The 26,048-nt window shown below is 33.2% G+C and overlaps 1 long non-coding RNA gene across 1 annotated transcript in view; it reads right to left on the bottom strand.

Annotated features, from left to right (window-relative positions):
- The window catches only part of LOC108764501 (uncharacterized), a 163,855-nt gene that overhangs the window by 129,782 nt on the left and 8,025 nt on the right, over positions 1 to 26,048 (bottom strand). Inside the window, exon 2 of the long non-coding RNA XR_001940284.1 lies at positions 7,794 to 7,844. This is a non-coding gene — a long non-coding RNA (uncharacterized LOC108764501). The remainder of the gene's footprint in view (positions 1 to 7,793; positions 7,845 to 26,048) is intronic.

The raw sequence follows: 26,048 nt of genomic DNA, 5'->3' as shown, positions 1-26,048 counted from the left end.
ATCGGATAGTCCTAAATATACGATCAAAATCTATCGGAAATATCCGTTTGTTACATTTTGAACGAATAAAGTCTGGAAATTTTTCTCAGTGTACTGAAATAAATAAAATGTTCGTTGAATTAGTTTTTACGTAGTATAATTCGAGAGTACATTTCTAACAATAAGTATAAGTCCAAAATAAAAAGGGTGATCATTTGTTCTGAAGTAGAGACACAAATAGTTTTTAAGTCGTGACTGAAGAACAAAAGTTTTTAGTAAATTGAGTTTTAAGAATGGAATTTAACTTTAACTTCTTACATTTTTTTTTTATAACTCAAGAGGGATGGATTTAATATCAAAATTGAAGAAGCATATGCAATTTCTTCGAGCAACCTCTGGATAATCTCTTACATCTTCGATATAAAAAACAAAGGTCATTTCCCCCGAAAATGGTATCACTATTGATGAATACCGAACACACGTAGGATTCTCAATTCACTCTGACAAGAATTTGACGAATATGGCGCAGCAGAAGACGTTAACGATGCTCGCCCGCGCGCACGCGAGTTTACGCGAGGACAAAAAGCCGGGTGGAACAAAAGCGGAAGAGAAGTGCGCGCGGGGTCGAGCGGACACGGAGTGAAGGAAGAGCAGAAAAGAAAGAGGACCGCACGGGAGGGAGAGAGGGTGAACGAACAACGATGGAGGGTCGAGGCGGCTGAAGAGGACGAGGACGAAGGGTAGGCAACAAGATCGATAAACCAAGATGGCGACGCGCATTGCCGCAGAGTACCGCAGCCTGGCTCTCGACCGTCGGATCATCCTCGGCGTGTGTGCTTTTACACGCACGCATATACACGAACGTCCATTAACGGGATACACACTGGCTGCAACATCGTCATCGTAATCGCTTGAACTGAGCGCTTCCTCCAATGTACTCATAAAACATCGTGCGAACATACGTATTCGAGTATCCAGTTCGATCATGCTTATGTTATCGTCAAATGTTTATATGTTCGTTGCACTAAATCGTAAAACTCTCGCTCTTGAAAGCAGAGGGGAAACAAAATCCTAGCTGATACATTCAGTCGCGTAAACCGAAATCAGCTAGTGATCAGAATGTGTTCGTGGTCAGACATGAGTCTGTTCTCGTATTTCGTTTTTACTTCATTTCAAGCAAATCCGTTTTTATTATAATTAATACAAATATATTACATTTTTTATGAATGTTAAGATTTTATTTCTGTAATAGATTTGAAAATATGCATCTCTATTATTCATTATTTTTAGCTCACTCTATAATTTATTTATTTATTCTATTTTGTTTCTATATCATTTCCAATTATGTGAGTTTCATCCACTCAGTTAACAAACATTTCACAAAAATTAGAAAAATTATTTCTATTAATTAAATTAAATAGATTTCTATTGCCAAATGTGTATATTAAAACACTACGTAAAAATATCAAAAAATTTAAATCTTATAAATCGCGTTATATATGGACTAAAATTTTATAAACTGCTATTTTAACGCAGATATATATTTATATTAAATTGTCACATTTAAAAAAATTAATAAATTATAATTTTAATAAATTAATGTTCAACGCATGCATATTTTCGTAAAAACTGATAAGTATTAACAATTAATTGTAATAAACAAGTATTTCACTCTTCATAATGTATTACGTAAATTTTATTATAAGCTATATATGTCACGTATTATTTTTTTTAGATATATAATAATATTAATATATTTCAATTTTAATAAATCATATTTTGACATTTCGCATATTTGCGTTTTAATAATTCAAAATACTAAAGTTTTTCATCTCTTCACAAATGATAAAGAATGGAAAAATGGAATTTTTCATTTGCAACCACACAATAAAAAATTGTAATAATCGAAGCACACTCCATATTACAATTCCTTTCACGCAAAGTCCGATGAACTGCGATTGTACAACCGAGACGAGACTCGGTTCGCCATCAGCAAGGCGCCCGCCGGATGTGCATTGCACTCGCAGAAAATTGAAAGGCTGATGCGATCCGCGAAGAGAACGCGCGCGAGATTACTCCGCCCGGTCTCGTGTTCCCTCGCCGCATTCACCACTCGACGAATGCAAACCATGAATATCTACAGAAACCTTCGATCCACACGCTCGACTGCTTCCACGCTTCTGAGAAAAATTCTCGACGAGATAGCTCGCCATATACTAGCATCTCGCCACGTCGCGGCAACACTTCTATGTTCCAACACGAGGGGAGATCACGGGGATGATACATATAGTGTGGAATAAAGCGCGATTTAACCCTTTCACGGTTATATACTCTCGTCAGGTATATGGACAAAAAAGTACATTGTTGTATGCATTATTGTTATTATTTTTGATCAATTACAAAAACTGTTCTGTCCAATTAATGGGAGTGATGGATTGAAACCTTTAACTGCCGCGCACTGGACCATACGAATGCGATTCTATCTCATTTGTACATAACAGGTACAACAACAGGAACAAGTCAATTCAAAACCCTTTAATATTAAAACAACTACACGGCATCACATGAATGAAAATGGACGTGGACGAATACAACAGAATTCTCAATGGACTATTCGCAACGGGTATTTTTCTCACCAGGCTTGTATATACCTCTGTATTTCTGTATTTCTGTATTCTTGCATTTATCATCCCCTCGTGAATCCCTCCGTCTTCGCGTTCATCCATATTCATCCTGTTTGCTCCGCGTATCACCGACAAACTTCCGCAACCTCGAAAATAGTGACAGCAACGAGAACAACGATCGTCTTTCTCCCACTATCGATTCGTATCTTCGATCTCGTCAACCAAGGGAGCGAAGTCCCGAGAGAGAGCGAGCTGATTCGTCGTCGTCGTCGCGCAAAAGGGAATCATTACAGGACTCGGAGCGTGAGAGGCTCCGAGAGATACGGCCCCGGAGGGTATTTACGGGCGATAGCTATTCGGGAAGTGCCTGAGGCGTTTATAAAGTCCCATCAAACCCTCCGGAGGAAACTGTCCGACCGCGATGTCAATCATAGTCGCGGAGCTGTAAGAACGAACCCATGCTTGGCACGTGTCCGTTGGCAACTTCCGCGGTAAGATAAGGATTCAGCAGTGTACATTGGAAGAAGTATTCTCAATACATAACGTCTCCCTGGATTCCTTTGAGGGATTCAATGTATCAAGTTTTCTTCAGTGAAAATTTTATTATATAAGTGCAAGTTTATTTCGCAATAGAAAAATTAAGTTTTATTATTTTTTCGACAAAACTTTAAGAAAAATTTTATTTCTCCGACATTTCAAATCTTTATAGATTAAATATTTTTTTTAATTGCACAAAATATATAAATTAAATTTAAAATTAATAAATTTCGCGTTTAATAAGCTATAGTAGCGGGATATAAAAACTTGTAGATTACTATTTGGGAATCTCGATTGCCTTTACAACTTCCCAAAAGTGCATCGTCTTGAACAATAAAGAACGCTCAGCTTTAACATCCACCTTCTATCGCATGACTAACTATACCCGCGACATGCGATTCCGCGGTTGTTTGTAAGGGGAAGCTGTCGACTTCCGAGCTTTACCTTTGTTCGTGAAAAAAGAAGAGCTGAGTAACACGTGGAGACTTAATGCGCCAACCACAGTATTTGTTGACCGTAAGGTAAGATAATAAAAAAGTTCTTTTATATTCCGCTGTAATTTACTTATTAAAGATAGAACTTTGAATATTCATGCATCACGACATGAAAATTCAAATAATAATTTAATGAGGATGTTAACAAAATTATAAAGCGATTGAACTCCAGTTTTCCTCACTTATCTTCTTAATTAACAAATAGGACAAAATATAGTTACATTAGTTACGAAGTCGCTAAAAGGATAATAAGCAAAAACAAGCTCATCGTTCTTCATGAAACTTTCAGAAATAGCTAACAGTGTTGAGCTTAGATTGCCTCATATTTTTAGTAATTATAATACTTAATACTTTCCAGCTTGATTTCCCAGTTGTAATTTCGTTATTTATCGCCTTCAGCAGTTTATTTCTTCTTCAAGACGGGTATGAGATATCAATAACGTGACGGCACAAGTAAACGAAACGTTCGGCATAAAGGGGAATAACATGTTAATGAAAACAGATCAAACATTGGATGGCAGCAGAGTAAAGGGCGAGCGAACGAGATAAATAGGGACGATGTAAACCGCGAGTAAACACGTTTTCTGACATCGCTCGTGCTGTTCGAGCTCTTCGAAGTGGACACATTCAAGATGGTATAAAGTAAGCAGAGCATGTGGTTATGTAAAGAGAGACGACTTGATTTCAATAGCTCGAGCGCGTGAAGTCTTTTTTGTGAAACACAACCCCAATATGAACACCTTTTATATACTCCACATTTTTGCCTCCACCACGCTTATTCATCAACGCTTTTTTATTCACATTCGTGGAGTTAGCAGAGTTACTATGAGTTGATTATTTAAGTTGGTATTAAATTTGATATTCTTCTACAACGAAAGAAAGTTTATCATTTGCAGAGCAACGTGGTAAACATGGATCGTCATTTAATAGTTTTATCTTTTTGATGTAAAATAATAAATGTGTAATTTTAAATACATTAAATACGCTTCTCAGAAAATAATATGAAATACTCACACTGTATCAAATTTAGATCGTCGTTTAATTTTTGTATAAAACATTGGAAAAAAATATTTTCTTAAAATATCAAAAGTGGCATCAGAATTTTTTTCGTGAATTTTCATCTTTTGAACAATACAGTTCAAATCCACCTAAAATTGTCTAAAACGTATAACTTTATTATCTGTTTTTGTTTTTCGATCACTTTACTCGCAAGATTATTGGTAATTTCTTCTTTAACATTTATATCAGAGATGTAATTAAATTTAAATTTGTAAATCGTAAATGACATATCCAATATACGAAAGGGACTGCTACGGTGTGAATGAATAAAATTGGTATGTTCGATCAATGACGAAATATGAGAGCAACCCACGCAGGTAGCTGAGCGTACAACACGAGAGACCGTTCATCCGAGCGGAAGCGGGCGCCGGGTTCTTCGTGAGGTGGTGCCCCGGCAATACGAGCAACGTCAGTTGACAATATGCAGAGCGCAAGGAGGAGCGTGGGTCGACACGCGAAGGTCGCGATGCCCGAAAATCCATAACCATTCCCATTACGGGATTGCGCTTGCGCGAGAACCGCTCTTCTCGGTCCTGAAGAAGAGCAGGCTAATAGCCCCTCCATGTCGCATTTTTGGTTGATTAGAAAGCGTATCCACGCAATTTGCGGAAATAATTTTGAAATTAATTGTACGTTAAAAATCGTCTATAAGACTTAAATATACAACATTCAAACAAAGTTTCGAAAAATTCTTGCTAATAATTTCAACTAATAATTCAAAAATTGTTAAATAAAAATATAGAATCAATAGAAATAATCACGATTTTGTGATATTATTCAGCAAAATCGTGATTATTTCTATTGATTCTATATTTTTATTTAACAATTTTTGAATTATTAGTTGAAATTATGAGCAAGAATTTTTCGAAACTTTGTTTGTGTTTGAATGTTGTATATTTAAGTCTTATTGATGATTTTTAACGTACAATTAATTATCAAAATTATTTCCGCAAATTGTGTGATACGCTTTCTAATCAACCAAAAATGCGACATGGATCAGCAAAATACTTTTACGTAATTCTTTAATAATATAACCATAACAATAAATACTAGAAATTTACAATACCTATTACGGTCGAAGCTAGATCTTCATTGCTTTAAATAATTCAATCTTGAATTACTAATATACATTATATATACCTAATGTACTTGCATATATACCATATTGTGTAGGCTTTTCGAATTGCGCGCCGAATTGTTTTTCCGGACTTATAAACGCAATTAAAACTACTCTAGTAATCGCGAAATAAATTGACAAGCAATTTTTTTTTAATAATTTGATGCTACCATCGAGCATCATATTATAGAGATGTTGAAACTGTTAATAAATTTATTGCGAAAAATATTATACCTCAGCCATAACAATAATATCACGAAGACATATTAAACGTAATAAAGACGTATTTAATTATAGAATTATACAATTCGAGTAGCACTAACGGATTTAATTATATAATTAAAAGTAAAAAATATTTTTCTTTTTCTTGTACTTTAGAGGGGAAGTGTAGTGCTATATTCGTGAAGTTAGAACATCGTATTTTCAATTTTAATTTTTTAGTATAAAAAATACGGATTTTGGTAAGGAACTGTAGAACTATGAAAAGTACTACTGAAACTGTCATTATTTTTTTTTCATATTCATAGAACGTCGTGCTAACTTCACAGATCCAATCAATCTCAACTATTGATAATTATTCTAATGACACAATTATTCTGATTTAATTCCTAACATTTATTTTACATTATCTCGGACCTCTTAATAATAATTAATAAAAAGCATATAATAGAAAAAATTGTAATAGAATTTCTTATCAACATAGGGAGTACGATATCGACGTAGAAAAATAAATGTCGTAGTCGCTGATTCGATCAACGCTATTGTGTTACCTAATTAAGAACGACCGCGCATGGTAAAGGCCAAGTTCTACTCGACACGGTCTAAAAAAGCGAAAAATAAAATATAAAAGAGAAACAGATAATCCAATTAGAAAGTACAGAAACACATTGTTTTACAGAACTTTGAATTGAGCTTTTAGCTTCTTGTTCACGAACGCTTGATTAGTTTTATTAATTAAGATGGGATATTTCGATCTCACGTAACATGATTTCGTTAATTAATTAATCCTATGTATAAAATTAATCCATTATAAAAGATTTCATATATACATGTACAAGCAACTATTGAAGAAGATATCTTAACATTCAAAATAAAGTTGCAAAAAACGCAAAAGAGGTAATTCATTTTTAACCCTGTTAATATATGAACTCACGTTCAATATGCTCTTGTGTTAAAAAAAAATTAATTCTAAAATTGATAAATTAAAAATCAATACAAATTATTAGTCATAAAAATTATAAATCAGAAAAGAATTTAGCATAAAATACGATACTTATATTCGATGTCCAAAAAATTATTTATAACAAATTATTCATGATAAAAAGGAAATATAAGTCATAAAATTAAAGAAATGTTAGAAAAAATGTCAATTAAAAACAACAATCGATTTTAACTTCTCCAGGGTTCTGTCTGCCCGGGAAGTTTGCGCTGGCGCGATAACGATCAATGACGTCAAGATGCACACGTATACCGTTGTTCATTAGTGGGGATGCAAGCCCGGGCTTTAATTACAGGCTCGACGAACATGTCCGAAGTGTCACCGCGAGATCTTTCACTTCTAATAATCCCCGTCAGTTGGCAATTAATTACTTGCAAAATAATAACGTCGCATCTCCGAGTATTGTCCATAGCTTGGATAATAATCTTTGCCAACGTACTCAAGATGACGGTCTTCACATTGATTGACAATCCTTAACAAAGATACTGATTTTCGAACTTACAGAATTTTAATTGTTTTAGAGGTTGTAAAATTTTACATCATGTAAATTTATATATTCTTCGAATATCTCAAAACTATATTTATATATTTATATATATTTATTAATTATATATACATATAGTAATCAATTTTGTTATCGCAAATTATTATTTGCTATTTAAATTCAAGCATATACTAATCATTCTTCTACGATCTTACAATAGAATTCTTGATACAAATCGCTGAAAACAAATTTTTGAGCGCGGCAAGATGAAAGAACTCACCAATTCAGAACGTCGCGAAGGATTCCATGTTCCTAACCGTCGCGTCGATCCCTGTAACAAAGATTCGGACATCACTCATTGGAATTAACGAGACACTTGAGGAGAACAAATGCCGAAATCGAATAATTACAAACAGGTTTGAGGGGAAACTACGTGAATCCGCTCCTTTGTTCTCCTGCAGAGGACAAACGAGGAAAAGCCGTAATGACAATCACTCGAGAACAACGCAATCCTTTCGCAGGGCCGAATTTATGTGCTTTAGAGCATGAAACAAAAACGTTAACTCTTTGCACTCCAAATTTTTTTCGAAAATATAACGCATATTTAAACTAGCCTTTTAAAAATGTCGAGTGTGATTCGAGTACAAAGGGTTAAAATATCCTTCTCGCAAAGTATACGTGTACAAACATTTTTCCATTAACATAAATATTCTATAAAAGTTTTAATCATTCATCTTTGTATTAAATACTTTTGCCAATTATTAGACAATTTAAGCTTAAGAATTTTGCAAGGCAAGATAACACAAGTTAAATAATGTATAAAAAATCGAATTTATCTATTTATTCTCAATTATTATTTAAATTCGTTAGAATATTTTTTTCTAATTTAATTAACGATAAATTCAGCATTTTTGGCTTCTTTTTAACGCAAAATAAAAACTATCAAAGAACTGATAACTATTTGCTGAAAAATCTTTCTTAAAAAGGCTTAAAAAACTAAGCATTTCAGTTACATAATTACACTTTTCATTCAGCTCTTAATGCAATCAAAATTTTTACTTACCTCTACCTATAAAAATAGTATATAATTTCTAATTCCATTAATTAAATAACGAAAGGATATATGTATTAATGTTAAATGAGAGATATACAGGGTATCCGGTAAGTTTTAATAAAAAACAAAAAATTGCTGAATATTGATCTTCAATAATTTTTTTCTCAAATACTATCAACTTTACAGAAAAACAGCAAGAGACCAAAAATTGTTTATTTTCTTCTCATAGAGCTCTAAGAATTTTTTCAGAATTTTTATCTCTTGCTGTTTTTTTGTAAAGTTGATAGTATTTGAGTAAAAAATTATTGAAATCCAATATTCAGCGATTTTTAGTCATTAATATCTTTTTAACTATTGCGAAAAGTACAAAATGGTACAGGACTTTTCGACTCAGTTTAGCCCGTTCTATCTACACACGAGCACTTTGTGAAAACTTACCGGACACCTTGTATATACGAATACGACAGTCTTGAAGCAGAGTCCGACCCTGTCACGTTATCATTCCGTCGGACTTTCGCAAATCCGGGACGCGATTGTTTTCACGGGCGCGATATCCTCTCTCCGCGTTTCCGTTTCCACCAATGAACAAATGACTCCATTGGGAAAAATGGAGTGGCCCCGAAGAGTCTTTCTTCACCCTATGGCCGTTCGTGGCCCCCGAACAACGTCGATGTCGTCACGATGCATCGTCTAATTGAAAACGACGTCTCGAGGATGCGTAGGAATGAGGGTGAAAGCGCGAACGCGCGAGGCATGCCGAGGTCCTTGCTGAAAAGACGAGGGACTCCGAATAAAAAGGGCGTATCTTCTGGTGAAATGGTATATCGAGCAAATTGAGTTCGACGCTACTCATCCCCTTTTTTTCCCCCTCGTATCGCCGCTTCCTCTTGTTTGATATTCAATCAATTATGAAAATTGAACGTACACACTCTGTCGAATGTTTTCAACGATCCGGAGAAAGTTACCTTCGTTACGTTAACGAAATAAAAGAGGCTGATTTTCTCACCCACAATTAACAAACATAGTTGCCAACAGCTAATGTTCTCGTTCAATTTTAAGCCGATTTTTGTGTCCAAAAAGGCTCCTATTAAAAACTAATATTAAAAAAATTTTTTATATAATATAATTTTAAAAAAGATTGCAAAGGAAGTGCTTTAATTTTTCAAACAAGTGTATTGTCTATTTTTTTCAGTCTACCATTTTTTTCCTATTTTTATAAAGATAATTCGTTAAATGCATATAATTGCATTTTAAAAAGAGAAATTCACACGCAAAAATTAGCTTCACATGCTTTTCAATAGTTTAATAAATTATTATTTAAAAATCATATTTTTCCGTGAAATTTCATATAATGTAAATTTGTTCGAATATCAGTAAAGTTCCGATCTGCAGCGAGTTTACGTACCTAAATTAATCGTGTAGACGATAACTACGTTTCGATAAGATGGCGTAGCGGTAATTAATGGTTGCGATGAGGACATGGTTCACACGCCCGCTAATTGCTATTAGGATCTTACGACTAGAGATAACGGCTTTGTCGATCAATGGTTTCTCGAATTTCAACATTTGCTGCTAATTCCGACTGTATCTACCGAATACAATATAGAATAGGCCTTTTAATTCTATAAGTAACAAGCAAAAAATGTTAACGTCTGCCATAAATAATTTTAATACTCGCGAAAAGAAATTTTAATACGAAAAGAACGATCCTTGCCAAAGTATATAAAAATTTAATCAAATCAGACCTAAAAATAATTTTCACCAATACAGACCTAAAACTAATGTTTCACCATCAAAATAATTATATAGGACACTTGAACTGGTTGTTAGAATATCAGAACTATTTGCAGCGTAATTATTATTTGCTTAAGATTACTACGTAAATTGTTGTTACGTTATTTTGATGGTGCAACAAAATTATTTTCGGACTTAACTAAATCTTTAAATACTTCAGCAAAATCGTTCGTTATCTAAAAATGTTTCCCTTGTACATTTTAAGTGAAACAAGAAAGTGTTGAGTGTTTCGTATCGCAAACTCACATACGTATCTGTAATACCTACACACATATAATAAGCACATATATGTATATGCGATATTATCCAAATTTAATTTCTTTATTCGAAACAGTAACCTGACACTGCGTAATTACGCATGTTTGTATCTCCATCGACGATTGTCGACGACGTGTCGACGAATGGGTGCAATCTGCCGCCACAACAAAACATCGACGCGAGAGCCATTGTCCAATTTAACCAAGAGCTAGTACGAAGGGGTTGCGGGAGAATCAGACATCTATCCTTTTACAGGGGTTGGGTACACAATGTCGCAGCAATTATTTGGATTGATGTGCACCAAGTGCTTTCCCCTAACAAGACGCGATTCCAAGTGTATCATTTACAAATTAATGATATTAATACGTAATTAATAAGAAACAAAGCACTTCATAACCGTAGGCTACTCCAAGATTCTATTCTTAACTTGAATAGAAATACAGTAGAACCTTGATTATCCGACCTAATGTAGATAGCCTTAGATTGAATAATCAAAAAAATCGAACAATAGAGATTATATTTTATTCTATAAAAACATATTTTAGGTAGAAATGATTTTAAATATATTTTAAGGTTCCTAATCACCCACCACGGTTCTTTAGATTGATGACGCGAAGCGAGAAAACAATAAAAATTCAACAACAAAAAATCCAAAAAAACAGGGCGAAAGAGAGTCAGCGTGGTAGTGAATACGCAATCTTAAATCTTTAATCCAGAAAATATAATCTTCATTCCAAAAAATAATAGTACGTTTCAGTTCACTTTGGAACCATCCTCAGCAATACAATTTTAAAATATCAATCGCTTCATGTCCAAGAAAAAACACCATCAGATTAACAGATTTGATGTTGTAATCTATTCGAAACAATAAAATTATCTTATAAATATTTCTATCCAACAAGTTATAAATTAACATTAAAAAACTGGTGACTCACCCCAAGACATAGAAGGAATTCGTCTTGACATTGGATCAAACGCAATTACAATTTATATAGAAATATTTATAAGATAATTTTAATATTTCGAATAGATTACGATATCAAATCTGTTAATCTGATGGTGATTTTATTTTGGACATGAAAGGATTGATATTTTGAAATTGTATTACTGAGGATGGTTTCAAAGTGAACTGAAACGTACTATTATTTTTTGGAATAAAGATTTTATTTTCTGGATCAAAGATTTAAGATTAACTACCACGCTAACTCCCATTCGCCTTGTTTTTTTGGATCTTTTATTGTTGAATTTGGGAGAGTCTATAAGAAGATTACATTATTACTATTTATAATGATTCTTGCAAAAGATATTAAAACAAAAGTATTTTTCAATAAAACAATATTTATTATTTGATAAAGTACACTTGTAAAATATACAAAAAATTCTCTTTTTATTTCGAATATGAAATAAAATCATATTTATCTCAATTTAACACCGGTTATATAGTTTATTGTGATTTCTAATTAAGCATTATTCAATTTCAAATATGATACATGGTTATTTCTTGATTACCGGAACAGAGGAGCTTTCGCTATGTTTTATAAATTTATCCTATTAACTATAATTGTTATTTTATTAACAAATACTCACATTTTAATAATTACGTTAGCACATATTAACCCTTACCGTACTAATATGGGTAACTAGTGACCGAGCGATTCCTGTTCGTGCAAGTTTCTTTGAGTCTTTCGGTAATTATAAATTCTTTCGGTAATTATAAATTATACTATATTTTATTATTTTCCAAAATAAAGAATCAATATTTATTCTAGAAAGTTGAAAGTATGTTGGTGAATTTTTAGAGATTTTTTTTATTATTTTGAAGAGGTGAAAAAACGTAGAGATTTGAAGTGACCCTTGATGGTATGGATGAGGCACCAAATTGTAGATGGTATGGTAAGGGCTAATAATTAAGTTTGCAAGAATTTGCTACCCCCATTAACCTGAACCCTCCACCATCGCAAATCGAGGTGGGACCAGGTCAAAAATTTAGTGCTCTTTAATTGCTAATTAGTTGCCCAAAAACTAATTTAATTGCTCCAGTCGTTTAGCAGGAATTAAAAAAAAGGGGGGGGGAGTTCAAGTTAATATTAAGCTGGACCCCCCCATAATAAAAAAAAATAGATGCAATGAAAATGATCATACCAGTTTTTTTGCTTTTTATTTGCTTCAAGATAGCGTCAACAGAATGTTGAATTTTAATATTTTTAAGGAAAAATCAATACTTGCGATCGCGCCGCAGGAACCTCAGCGGGCCGCATCGCGCTACAAGTTCCATTCCTACTAAACGAACATTATTCGGTCGCATGATATTGGTACCAAAATAATGCTTCAAAAAAGTACTATCGAATCGTACTAAAACCCGATTTAGTTGCTAGCTGCAAACTGTGAAAAATAAAGAGTTTATCAAGGACATTTCGCGATACGATTCAGCTTACTATTTCCATCTTCACACACTCACCAGATTTAATTGCTCGCATGATTTCGGTGTCAACGTGATCGTGAGATCACGTACTATCGAAATATATCAAAAATCGATTTAGTTGCTAGCTGCAATACGTCAGACGAGACGTGAACAACGGCTGCCAGCCAATCAGCGCGCCGCGTTCTCGGTTCGCCAGCCGGCTTCTTAATTTACCTGTACATTGTGTCAAGAATTAGTTGCTCGCATAATATCGATGCCATAATAATCCTGAGACAATGCAATATCGAAACTTACCAAAACTCTGCAGTACCAAAACTCGATTTAGTTGCTCGCTGAAAAGTATGAAAAATAACGTGTTTATCGAGGACATTCCGCGCGGCGATTCAGCCACCTTTCTCTATCTCTTCATGCCCGCCAGATTTAGTTGCTCGCATGATTTCGATATCTATGTAATCGTGGAATCAAGTATTATCGAAAAATAGCAAAACTCGATTTAGTTGCTAGCTGCAAAGCGTAAAAAACTGTGAGTTTATTAAGGACATTCCGCGCGGCGGGGATGAATTTCATGGGGGTGAATTTGCTTTATGTATTTATTTTCACTTCTCATGTTGCAATCCACAATGACTATAGTGAATAGACAGGAGCCTTACTCTATATCATCAAATTTGTTCTTCCTAAAATCTTTATCAAATCAAACATATAACAATTCTTTGATACATTATGGAAGTGTATGTACAGGACAGCTTTGTACAAATATGAAATTGATTAGACTAACTGAGAGTGCTCGATTACAAAAAAGGATAACTCAAAGATTAGATAATACTAGATCGGGGGGGGAGGGTTAATCCAAATTCTACTGTAATATATCTATCCTTAATCTCACAAGTAACATTACCCAAGTACCATACGCCGATTTTCCTGAGACTGTGCATACATGTAGTACATTGAAAAATATTTGCCACGTATTTTTTTATATCTACCCAAAAGCCATTTTAAAGATAGAAAATGCCCTTATGAATGTATAGGGGTGAATTCCAGTATTTGATGAAGTCAAGTTAATTAAGAAAACAAAAATCATTGCCTTGATTAATAAGTTTGTTTTTAAATAAATATTATTAAACACAAAATCTCAGTGCGCAAGAAGCAAGTTTTAAAGATGGAAATAAATAGCAAGCTCTTGATGGTGAAGTTTGCTTTAAACTTAAAACTTGAGTGTAAGCTTGGTTAGCAAAATATTTAATTGCTAGTTTTAAAATAAGCAGTCGTTTCTAATTCAATTCTCCCCGTCGCTTGCTTATTGCTTATCGCTAATTTTCCGTTCTTATTCCTCGTATACCAGGGTTGACATTATTTTACCTACCCAGAGAGTATTTTGCGTTTAATCCGCTTAAAAAACGCGAAATTTGTGGGTTTTTGGAGTTTTATTGGGATTTTGTATAAAAAAAAATAAATTATTTAATCGAAAACACATAACCCTAATAGAAATTTAGATAAGGACAGGGTTGGTAGGAAAAATCCAGTGGGTGGAAAAAACCAGGGTAAATTCCGGATTTTACCGGTCCGGAGTTTATCCACTGGAATGCATCTCTCTTCTTTTACTTGATTTATTTATTTCACTCTTCCTGTCTGATTCACTTTTACTTGAATTATCATCATCGTTCTTTTCAAACTTACTACACTTTTGAAGATGTTGTGGAGCTTTTCCACTAACTAATGTTCCACAAGCAATACATTTCTGCTTAATAATGTTGTCAACTGTACAAGATTCAAAGAAAGCTCATACAGGGCCCTTATGTCTTCCTCTTAATGTATTTTTACTCAAAATAATCAAATCTTTATATTTATTTGATTATTTTTAACAGAAAAGACCAGGTTTTTTGCTGATTTTTTCCGAAAAATACCGGCTTTTATCACTGGCATGAACTTTATCCAAAAAATGGACTTTTGCCAACCCTGGATAAGGAGCTAGTATGGCTCTTGCATGGATGCCATATTACCATCGTGAAGTTAGCCCCCAACATTAAAAAAAATAAAGTTTCTTTAGCTCATTCGATTGCTCATTGTTTGCACATGTTTGCACATTTCGAATTTTCGTTTGCACACTTTTAGTTAAAAAGTTATTTAAAAAACAATTTTGGGGAGGCTAACTTCACACTAGCCCCCCAACTTCAAGCAAATGGGATCGAAAAAATCTCAATCGATAGATTTTCGTTTGCACATTCCGAAACAATTCGATTTTTCGTTTGTACACTTGTAGTTTAAAAGTTATTAACAATTAAAGTTTCGAGAGAGATCGACTGTGGAAGATAGGTTCAAATCGCAATTACTGTGCTCAAAATGGCATGAATCGATAGGATTTCGTTTGCACATTCCGAAACACGTCAATTTTTCGTTTGCATACCTTTACTTAAAAAGTTATTAACAAATGAGTGTTGGAGGGTCAACTTCACACAATAAATCACGTTTTCAGCTCGAATTCAACAGAAACGGGTTTGAAACAGCACTAATCGATAGATTTTCGTTTGCACATTTCAAAACAATTCGATTTTTTGTTTGCACATCTTTAGTTAAAAAGTTATTAACAATTAAAGTTTCGAGACGGGTCAAAAGCGGCAAATAGGTTCAAATCGCACCTACTATGCTCAAAATGACACGAATCGATAGGATTTTGCTTGCATATTTCGAAACAAGTCGATTTTTCGTTTGCATACCTAAAAGTTATTAATGAAAAATTGTTGGGTGCCAAATAGTGAGTTCACTCGACAAAAATTACAATTTCGGATAAATGCTATCGACAATCTATCGATTCATGCCATCTTGATAGTAGGTGCGATTTAAATCTATTTGTCGCCTTCGATCCTTCTCGAAACTTTAATTGTTAATAACTATTTAACTAAAGGTGTGCAAACGAAAAATCGAATTGTTTCGAAATGTGCAAACGAAAATCTATCGATTCATGCCATTTTGAGCACAGTAATTGCGATTTGAACCTATCTTTCACAGTCGATCTCTCTCAAAACTGTAATTGTTAATAACTTTTAAACTACAAGTGTGCAAATGAAAAATTGAATTGTTTCGGAATGTGCAAACGAAAATCTATCGATTGAGACCTTTTTGAACCAATTTGCTCGAAATTGGCTAGTGTGAAGTTAGATCCCCAAAATTGTTTTTTAAAAAACTTTTTAACTAGAAGTGTGCAAACGGAAATTCAAAATGTGCAAACATGTGCAAACGATGAGCAATCGAATGAGCTAAAGAAACTTTATTTTTTTTTATGTTGGGGAGCTAACTTTACGACGGTTTATTTTGTGCATAGTATATAAATAAAATGTATACCGAATAATAACAACTAATAAGACAACAGACAATAAAAAATAGAAAAAAGAGAAAGAAAAAATAGAGAAGATAGATACTTAGACAGATAGATAGATAGATAGGGAGAGAGGTGAAAGAAAAAGAGGAAAAGGGGGAAAGCCAAATCGTTCCTACATAAAGATATTAGATGCGATCATGTGCAAAAGACGATGTTGACAGAATCGTAGACGTTCGATCAGATGTTATTACGAATACGCGAAAAAGTAGAACACCGATTTCGATAACCTCGACCGACCTTCGATAAAAAATTCACTTGCTCTTTCATACTGAATAGATCAAATGTAAATAAAAAAACAAAAAATTATATACACAATACATACTCACGACATGACTATTTTTATACTCAACTAGATTAAAACACCAAATATTTTCGTAATTCTTCAATTTATATTACAAATGTCATCATATCATAACAAACTCCTTTCGCACGTTAAAATATATATATTTACAACTCTTTAAATCTGATTCAGTGGATAGTCACTAATTACCCAGTGGCATACTTAGCACTGATAATCAGTAAAATTCAACTAAAAAAGAAAAAATGTTTGAGCATTATATAACTAAAATACTGACATTTGCACGTTAATTTCAATCTTCCAGTACCGTATTCATTGAATTTAAGCATTAAAACAAGGTTGATTAGATCACATAATAAAGATTAGCTAGATTAGAGATTTCATATTTAATTCACTGATTACCAGTGGCATACTTGGCACTGATTTCAGTGATTATCCACTGATTCAGATTTAGAGAGATTTAAATTACGAAAAAAAGTTAAAAAAGTACTTATTGTGAGAATAATATTATATATTATGCTAAATACTTTCAATTAGCATAATAACAATTATTCAAATTTTAATTGCTGTGTATTTTCTCGACATTAAAAGCTTGAAATAAATGTCACGATTAACATCACAATTTTCTCGGTTATTTCTCGCTATTGATGATCACGTTTATTTATATCGCGCGAAATTTCAGATCGATAGTGTCGTATCCAGGTACAATAACCGCGACATGTGAAAATGGACAGAAATAAAACGGGACGCAGCACTACGCGACAGAAATCCTATAAAATCCCAGAAGCGCGATTACCCGCTGGGAAAGCTCAGCGGAGTGATACAAGCGAGGGAGCGAAAGGTATTTAAATATGGATAACCAAGCCTGCGGGTTCAACCCCTTCGTAACCGAGGGAGACGGACCCATAAATAGACTGTGGACCCGTGAAAGACGAACAGCATCCGATATATGCTTAGAAAACGCACTACAGTTCAAGAAAAATGCGAACAGGAATCATCTCCACTGATCAAATTGCTTCAAAGTCACGAGATTAAATATCAAATATTAATTAAAATAATAGTCTCGAATTAAGTTTAAAAAATAGAAATAATAAATATATAATGAGAAACTTATTTTTCCAAGTAATTTCCAGCAGATTTTGCTTTCAATTAAAAACATATTTAAATGGAGGTTTAATATCTCGTGGAATAATTTAATTAAGAAATCAAATCTTGGCTCAAAGACGTTTTAATATTGAAAATAAAAAACTTATTAAAAGATGCCTAACATTGTTAAATCTTCTTCAAGAAAGAAACGATTTGGATCTGTTGAGAAAAAAACGTGGTGATAAATTCAGGCCGTGAAATATTATCGACAATTCTAAAGTAGGTAATAAAATGAAATATTTTTTCCAAAAAAATGTCAAAAGTGATGTGAATTTTTCTACGAACAAAAACTCTCACGTCGCTCGGAATCTCTTGGTTTATTTTATGTATAGTGTTGCTCAATTTGTAAATGTTACAGATATCGCAAAAGTATTAATGCTACATAATAAATTAAATTTTTATTATTTTTTACTTATTACTTTTTACATTTTTAATCGTCCACCAAATTTTTACTTTTTTATAAACAATTTTTTTATTTTTTTAAAAATAATTTTAGCTAATAATAAACATAAAATTTTAAATAAATTTGGTAAATGTTCCCCTTTACACAGCCAGCTCCAAATGACCTCCGAGTGACCTTGACCTTGACTTTGACCCTCAAGAAGGTCAAGATCATTGACCTTTTCCGTCGCTCGTTATTCACTAAAAAGTTATTAATGAAAACGTTTTTATGAATAATAAGTAATTTTCGAACACATTATGGTATAACATATTTCAGCAATATAGTATGAGTTCTGCTCCACGTAAGTTGATGTTTGTCTGTCCATGTGTCATGTACCATGGTTTGGTTAGGGTATTATACTCATGGGTAAATAATAACCTAACCCTAACCTAACCATGTACCACCCCACCCTGCTTAGGGGCGCACGACTTTCCACGCAAAGCGATTTTGATTGTTATATTTTTTGTTATTTTCCAGTTATTAACTCAATGGATAAGACAAGAAACTAGTATTGTTTGGTGGTCATGGTGTGATAGTGGAAGTCGATGAAGCGAAAGTTAGGAGAAAATATAATCAAGGACGGGTAATTGGTGGGCAATTGGTGCTATCGAACGTAGCAGTAAATCTTTTTTTATTGTTCCTGTGAAAGATCGTACTGCACAAACGTTAACGAGAATAATTCAGGAACGTGTTGCACCAGGCAGTGTAATTTACAGTGATTCATGGAAAGGAATGTATCTTTTAAAAGAACTTGATTATGTACATCAAACCGTTAATCACTCTGTTAAATTTGTTGACCCTAAATCTGATGTACATACACAAAATATTGAGCGGTTATGGCGTGATATGCGTTCTGCACAATTATACTGTACGAGTACAGTATAATTGTGTACGAGAAAGACACTACAAACATTAATTAGCAGAATTTATGTTTAAAAAACGATATGATTTTAATGACAGAATACCGCAATTTTTTAAATTAATGGTTTCTTTATATCCATTAGATGATGTATCGTCAAGTAACAAATAAAATGTTATACATTGTTCATGTTGGAATGTGTATGTTATGTGGAAAAAGTGTCCTATTCATAAAAACGTTTTCATTAATAACTTTTTAATGAATAACGAGCGACGGAAAAATCAATGACCTTGACTTTCTTGAGGGCCAAGGTCACTCAGAGGTCATTTGGAGCTGGCTGTGTAAGAGGAACATTTACCATAATTTTTAATACTTATCTCAATGCTATATACAATTAACCCTTATCGTACTACACGGAGAAAATTTTATATTAAGTTTTAATACAATTTTAAATTACACTTTACTATGTCTTGTATTTTCGATGGACTCTCACAACATGATTCCGATCTTAACTTTTACTATGGTAATACTAATTTTTATCACATAAATAAAGTAATTATTTTGTTAAGCCATATTCTAACATGAAAACAGCTCATTTTTACTATGGTACGCAAACAAAATTTGCTAAGTATATTTGATTTTGTAATAAAACATTTTTACTATAAAAAAAGTGTAAAAATTACGTTATATTATTGTTTTTAAAAAAATAACTATAGCATTTAAACTTATAATTTACATGAAGACCGCAGCTACTACTACAGTATAGTAATTTTAAATATAAAATTTTCTCCGTGTATGTACAATTTGGTGCCTCATCCATACTATCAAGGGTCACTATAGAATCTCTTCGTTTTTTCACCTCTACAAAATAATTTAACAAATCTCTAAAAATTCACCAACATACTTACAACTTTCTAGAATAAATATTGACTCTTTATTTTGGAAAATAATAAAATGTAGTATAATTTATAATTACCGAAAGACTCAAAGAAACTTGCACGAACAGGAATCGCTCGGTTACTAGTTATCCATATTAGTACGGTAAGGGTTAATATAAAATTAAGGGAGATGGCAAATATTGAAAAATTAAGGAAGTTGGGAAATATTGGAAAATGCAAGGTTTTTTTAATTTTTTTCGTACTTGATGAAATATGCGGAGCGACGTGACTCGTTCTCGGCTTGTTTTACGATTGTTTCGACTTCGAAAAGATGATTTACTCGCTACCAACGCAACAGAATTTTAATAAAATGACACGCGAGAATCTCGCTACCCGTGTTCGCATTGCCAGATATGGAGCCGCTACGTCGCCATCATTTTTAATCCATTTCGTAGAGTAACACGTCAAATAAAAATCCAACAAATATCAGCAAAAATGGCAAAAAAAGAGAAATTTGTGTCCTTTTGTGATGATACTTTTAGAAATAATTAGACAATGCAGCAGGGACAAGCAACAAAGATAATTATAATAATACATTAAAAATGCAGACGCAAAAAAAGAACTAATAAAATAAAAATTATAATAGTATTAGATGTAGGTACTTTCTCCTTTCTCTTTTCTAAACGTGATATATTAAAATAAGATATATATATTTAGCAACTCTTCGTTTCTTTAAAAGAAAGCTGGAACTAATCAGAACTATTAATGTTGGATCTATCCTAGAATGTGAAGCTAACTTCACACATTTAATCATAATTATGATGTATGACCTAAATATAACTTATACAAAATCACAGGTGTATACATATACCTATATGAAAAGAACGATTTTGCTGAAGTATTAAAAAATTTAGCTGTGTGTGTTTGGCTATAGACGTGAAAAAAATTTTGTTTAAACCACACGGAAAGAATTTTTTCTTAAAGTTTACCCTAAAAATATTACAGTCGTGAGATAACACTGTATTTCGAAGAATTTAAATGTAAATTTCTCTCATTCATTAATAAAATTACAATAAAGTATAAAATAAGTTTGATTAATTTTACTGAAATGCATGGTAAACATTTTTTAAATATTGTATTGTACCAACTATCATATTTTCAGAGTAAATTTAAGAAGAAAATTCTCTCCGTGCATCAACATAATTATGTAAGTCACTCAAATTAGTTGTTAGAATGTTAAAACTTTTGTCATCAATGTTTAATTATTTTGATAATCCACAAAATTATTCCTTCAGATTTATGTATCCAGCTAAATTTTTAAATATTTCAACAAAACTATTCTTTCTATGTATAAATATATCATTTTGACATACTTTCTAGTAAATAATTTATATGTTAATGCAACATTAGACTGGAACGATGTGCAAAGCTTATTTCATGAAAATAGCCAAAGAAGATTCCAACGAAATGGCAGAGAAGATTTTGCGGGAGAGACGATAGAACTTCCGTCGAGCTACCTTACCATGAAACTCAAAACCACGCGTAAAGTTCGACGCAATGTAACTCGAGTCTCGTCGCTCTTACATAGTTTAAACCACCTTCACAAGCTCGCCTAATAAACGAATTGCAAACTAATATTCGCTAACAGAAAAATTAATCAAAAAATAAAGTTAGAAAATTTCATTATTTTAGATAGCTCTTAACGCTTAAATAATTTTGAAAGCAAAATATAAGATACTACAACTTTTGTCTATTATTTTGGAAAATGCTTGAATATTCTAATTATATAAATCTTACTTGAATTTGTGTCAAAAGGGATATAAATCAACAAATATAAAAAATACATGTTTTATTTTATCCAAATATAATCTAGATTTTAAATTTCTGTTTGTTAAAATAAATAAAACATAAATAAATAACTAGTACAAATCCAATTTTTCAAACAAGTAAAATAAAATCTCAAAAATTAACTATTTTTAAACAAAAATATATAATAAAATTCTCTATATATTTTTTCATTATATATTATTAATATGAAAAGAGAAGGAATAAATCTTTATTTATTTCACATAATTAATAAGAATATCTTGTATGGCAATAATGTAAAATATTTATTAACAAACTTGCATACCTATATAACATTCTCAAAAAATCAGTTCCCATTCCAATGAACTTTTTCAGGTTGAAAACTCGTCAATGTAAAACCGACAACGAGCAACTTGTCTCAAACCTGTTTCGATTGTGACAGTCGTCTCTGTTATCGCCGACAAGTCCGCAACAGTCAAACAGTCAAAGTTTTTCTGCCTCCTCCCTCTCTTTTTCGTTCTCCCTCCCTCTCTCTCTCTCTCTCTTTCCAATGTTTACGGCAATCTGAAATTAAACTGCCAACCACCGGCAATACAACGCTAGTATCGCTACGATCTTCCCGCTTCTTTCCACGCTCGCCGAACGAACTTATCAGCAAACCGCGTACATTCCCCTGTTTATCCGATCTTTGATGCATTACACTCCCGAGAACTACTAACAATGTCCGGACTATCTGCTGCTTTATATCCTGTTGTTTTGTCTACCACAACGACACACTTAGTTATATGCCGTGCACCTTTATTGGCGCAAAATCGTAAATTATTCTCGCTTATATTGTGAGAATGATATAGAAATTTTTGTTTTATATAGTATCCTCGAGTCTCAATTTTGCTCGAAGTTAATCGCAATTAATCAAAAGATTTCGAACGAATTAGATACAAGATAAATACCTGGTATCCACGTCGCGACAAGAGGCAATAAAGCGAAGGACATCAGTTTCCGGCCATTCTTGGACGTAATTGCGGGGCTTTAGGCCGTGATCGTCTCGGCCTGACACTGTTGGAGTACTCTCCGGGCAAATTCGCCTACCTAGCCATAAAGGCTGCGGCTCGAAGCGGCAGGAGTGTAGGTCAACGTGTGGAGCGACCTACTCGCGGAATGTCGGCAAATAACCACTCAATCAATGTAGTTGAGCCGACGATCGCTGAGCGCTATACGTATATTTTTCGATATTTTAAGAATTACTCTTAGTATTCTAAAAATTTCTCTGTGAACTAAGAAAATTTTATTTCTATCATTCTAAGAATATCTACTGTATAATGTTCCAAGAATTGCATATTCCAAGAACTTCTTGGCATTCTAAGGGCTAAAAGCATCCTACTTTCAGTAGCTTAAAAATCTAGAAAGAATTTAAAGAGACACGTCAAATTTTATACGTCTACTTTTAACATAAATATGTTAGCTGACGTGAACATAAAATGCGTTTCAGGCTATTTAGACATACCTACGATAAAAATGCGAGTCGAAGTAAAGAAAATGCGTCTTAAGAAATCATTTAAACTTCTATGGTTTGAAATAACTCCGTTGTCATTTCGTGTAATTATTTGAATTGCATAAAGATTAAATTGTTTGACTTGCGTAAAGATTAAATTTTCAGTTATTTTATTATTTATTTTGAATATAAAAATGCACCGTTTTAATTTATTCCATTTTATACAAATTACAGTTTCATAAACCATTAATTCTCTCGTATTCTTATACTTATATTAATACAATTCGAGCAGTACCTACTAACGAGAACTGTAGCCAAAAATGAAAATATTTATCTTTTTTTTATACTTTACAGTTGTATGCTCATTTGATCGCATTTTTAAAAACGTACCAATAGATGGCCCACCCTGTACTTTACAGGAGAGAGAGAGAGAGAGAGAGAGAGAGAGAGAGAGAGAAGTGTCGTGTTAAATTCGCAAGGATAACTATATTTTCAATTTTAATTTGTAGTATAAAAAATGCGTGCTGCATCGATTGCAATGTTAAACAATAAATATAAAATCTCGGTAATCAGCCATTGATCTCATGTATCACGAAATCAGCGTTTTTGCGAACGAGTCGAAATATATATCGTGGAAATTCTACACGTCACGATCTCGTCGTGAAACGCATAAACGACAAAGATTTTTGTCGAAAACAGCGAGGATAGAGAGAAATAGGAAGGAGAAGAAAAAACTGCGGAAGCGGAGAAAAAAAGCTACGAAAATCTCTTGGAGACAGCGAGCGTGAAATTCTTATGGGAGCTTCCGTTTCGTTCGCGGTCGGAATCTCTAAGTAGCGAAGTACGCGAAGGTGTCCGCGAAGCGCAAATTTAATAGGCGGAACCTGACAGAAGACGCCCTGGTCTGCGAGGATAAAACCTGATGAAAGCAAAGAACGAAGTAAAGAGGGAAGAAGAGAAGTCCCTGGGAGGAATTTATAAGCCAAGAAGACACACACATAAATGACCGAGAGGAGGAGCGACAATCACGTTCACGCTCTCTTCGCTTCCGTTTACATGCCCTTCGTTATTTTTGACGCGAAATTTATAAAAATAAATTCTCTCTACCAATGACACTCATTAGATTACTTAATGCGGTTCTATGTATGCACGTGCACATAAATAAAAGTCTAGATGGACGCGCAAAATGATCTCTCTCTCTCTCTCTCTCTCTCTCTCTCTCTCTCTCTCTCTCTCTCTCTCTCTCTCTCTCTCTCTCTCTCTCTCTCTCGCTCGCTCACTCACTCACTCACTCACTCACTCACTCACTCACTCACTCTCGCACTTGCGAGCAAAATCATGCACGGTGGAAACATAATTTAATTACATACCGCGAATCCGAAACGGCAATGGTGTGTAACAAGGTAGTTGAGTGTCAATTAGTTGCGCTACTAGTGATTTCAGTCCTGCTATCATGTTCCTTCCTCCATCTCTATCCCTTGACCCTTCTTTTTTACATCAATGCCCGAGAAAAATTAAAATTCCTGCGCGAGACGGAGAAATGCGTAGGTCGCGTGTGTAATTTCTCGGAGGTCTTTCATCGCGTGACCTTCCCATTCCGAAATGATTACGAGCACAGTGCTAAGGCGAGGATTAATATGATTGCATGTTAGATAAGAATCTTGAAGAAGAGTCTCGACAACTCTTATTCAGCGTGACTATTTCGTTGTAGAATATGTAAATAATTAAACAATGGTTTATCTATCGACAATAGAGTTTATTAAAAGTTAAATATGACTGACGGTTTATTTACTTCAAAAATTACAAATTATTCTACTTAATGAAATTGAAGAGAAAAGAAATCAAACAAAAAATGGTATACTCTTATAAAAAAATATGATTATTTTGCTTTTCCATTTCATTGTTGTTTATCTTCTATTTATAACCTTCATCTATAAATATACAAAAAATTCAAATCGCTTTTATATTTTAAACTAAATTATAAATAAATAAATAACAGAATATTAGAAACTAATTTCCCCCTCTTATAAGTAAAATTACCTACTTATTATATTTCAATGTAAAATAGAATATTTTTAAAAAGGTTTAAAACAATATAATAAATTTGTATCAATAATCGAAGTAATATATTGATTAAAAGAGCCTTAAAAAAACATAAAAAAAACAGTATTAAATATTAAAAAAGATACACTCGAAGAAATAAAAACAAATTTCAAAATATTAGAAATTTCTTTATGATTGATTGTTCGTAAGATGAATTGTACAGTTTTGATTTTAATATGATACATTCGAAAATAATGCTTGCATGTGATACATATATAGGTAACAAGAACGAGCCCTTAATAAGTACTTACTGCATCACACGGCTATTGATCCGTTATAATTCTAATTAAGTAGGAGTCCTCTTGGAACAGCTTCTAGTGTCAAGTAGGTTAGGCTTAATCTCAACCAACACTTCCTGCGCGAACGAGATTTCGGTTGTTGGCCGATCACGATATAATGTCATTACGAATCGCTGACTTTATAACTAATTTAACGATAACTCCTTGGCGAATGTTTACACGCCTCGTCGCTTACACATATGTTCACGTGTATAATCGCTACGTTTATAATTACGTACAGAAATTACAACTAGAATTTCGTGACATAAAACAAGATATTTTTTCTTTTCTCATCGGTCATTAAGAAAATAATTACATGATTACACAGACAG

This window comes from Trachymyrmex cornetzi, unplaced genomic scaffold (assembly GCF_001594075.2).
Source record: "Trachymyrmex cornetzi isolate Tcor2-1 unplaced genomic scaffold, Tcor1.1 scaffold43, whole genome shotgun sequence".
Classification (NCBI taxonomy): Eukaryota; Metazoa; Arthropoda; class Insecta; order Hymenoptera; family Formicidae; genus Trachymyrmex; species Trachymyrmex cornetzi.
Note: the sequence above shows the minus strand (reverse complement) of the source record. Positions and strands in the feature narration are given on the sequence as shown.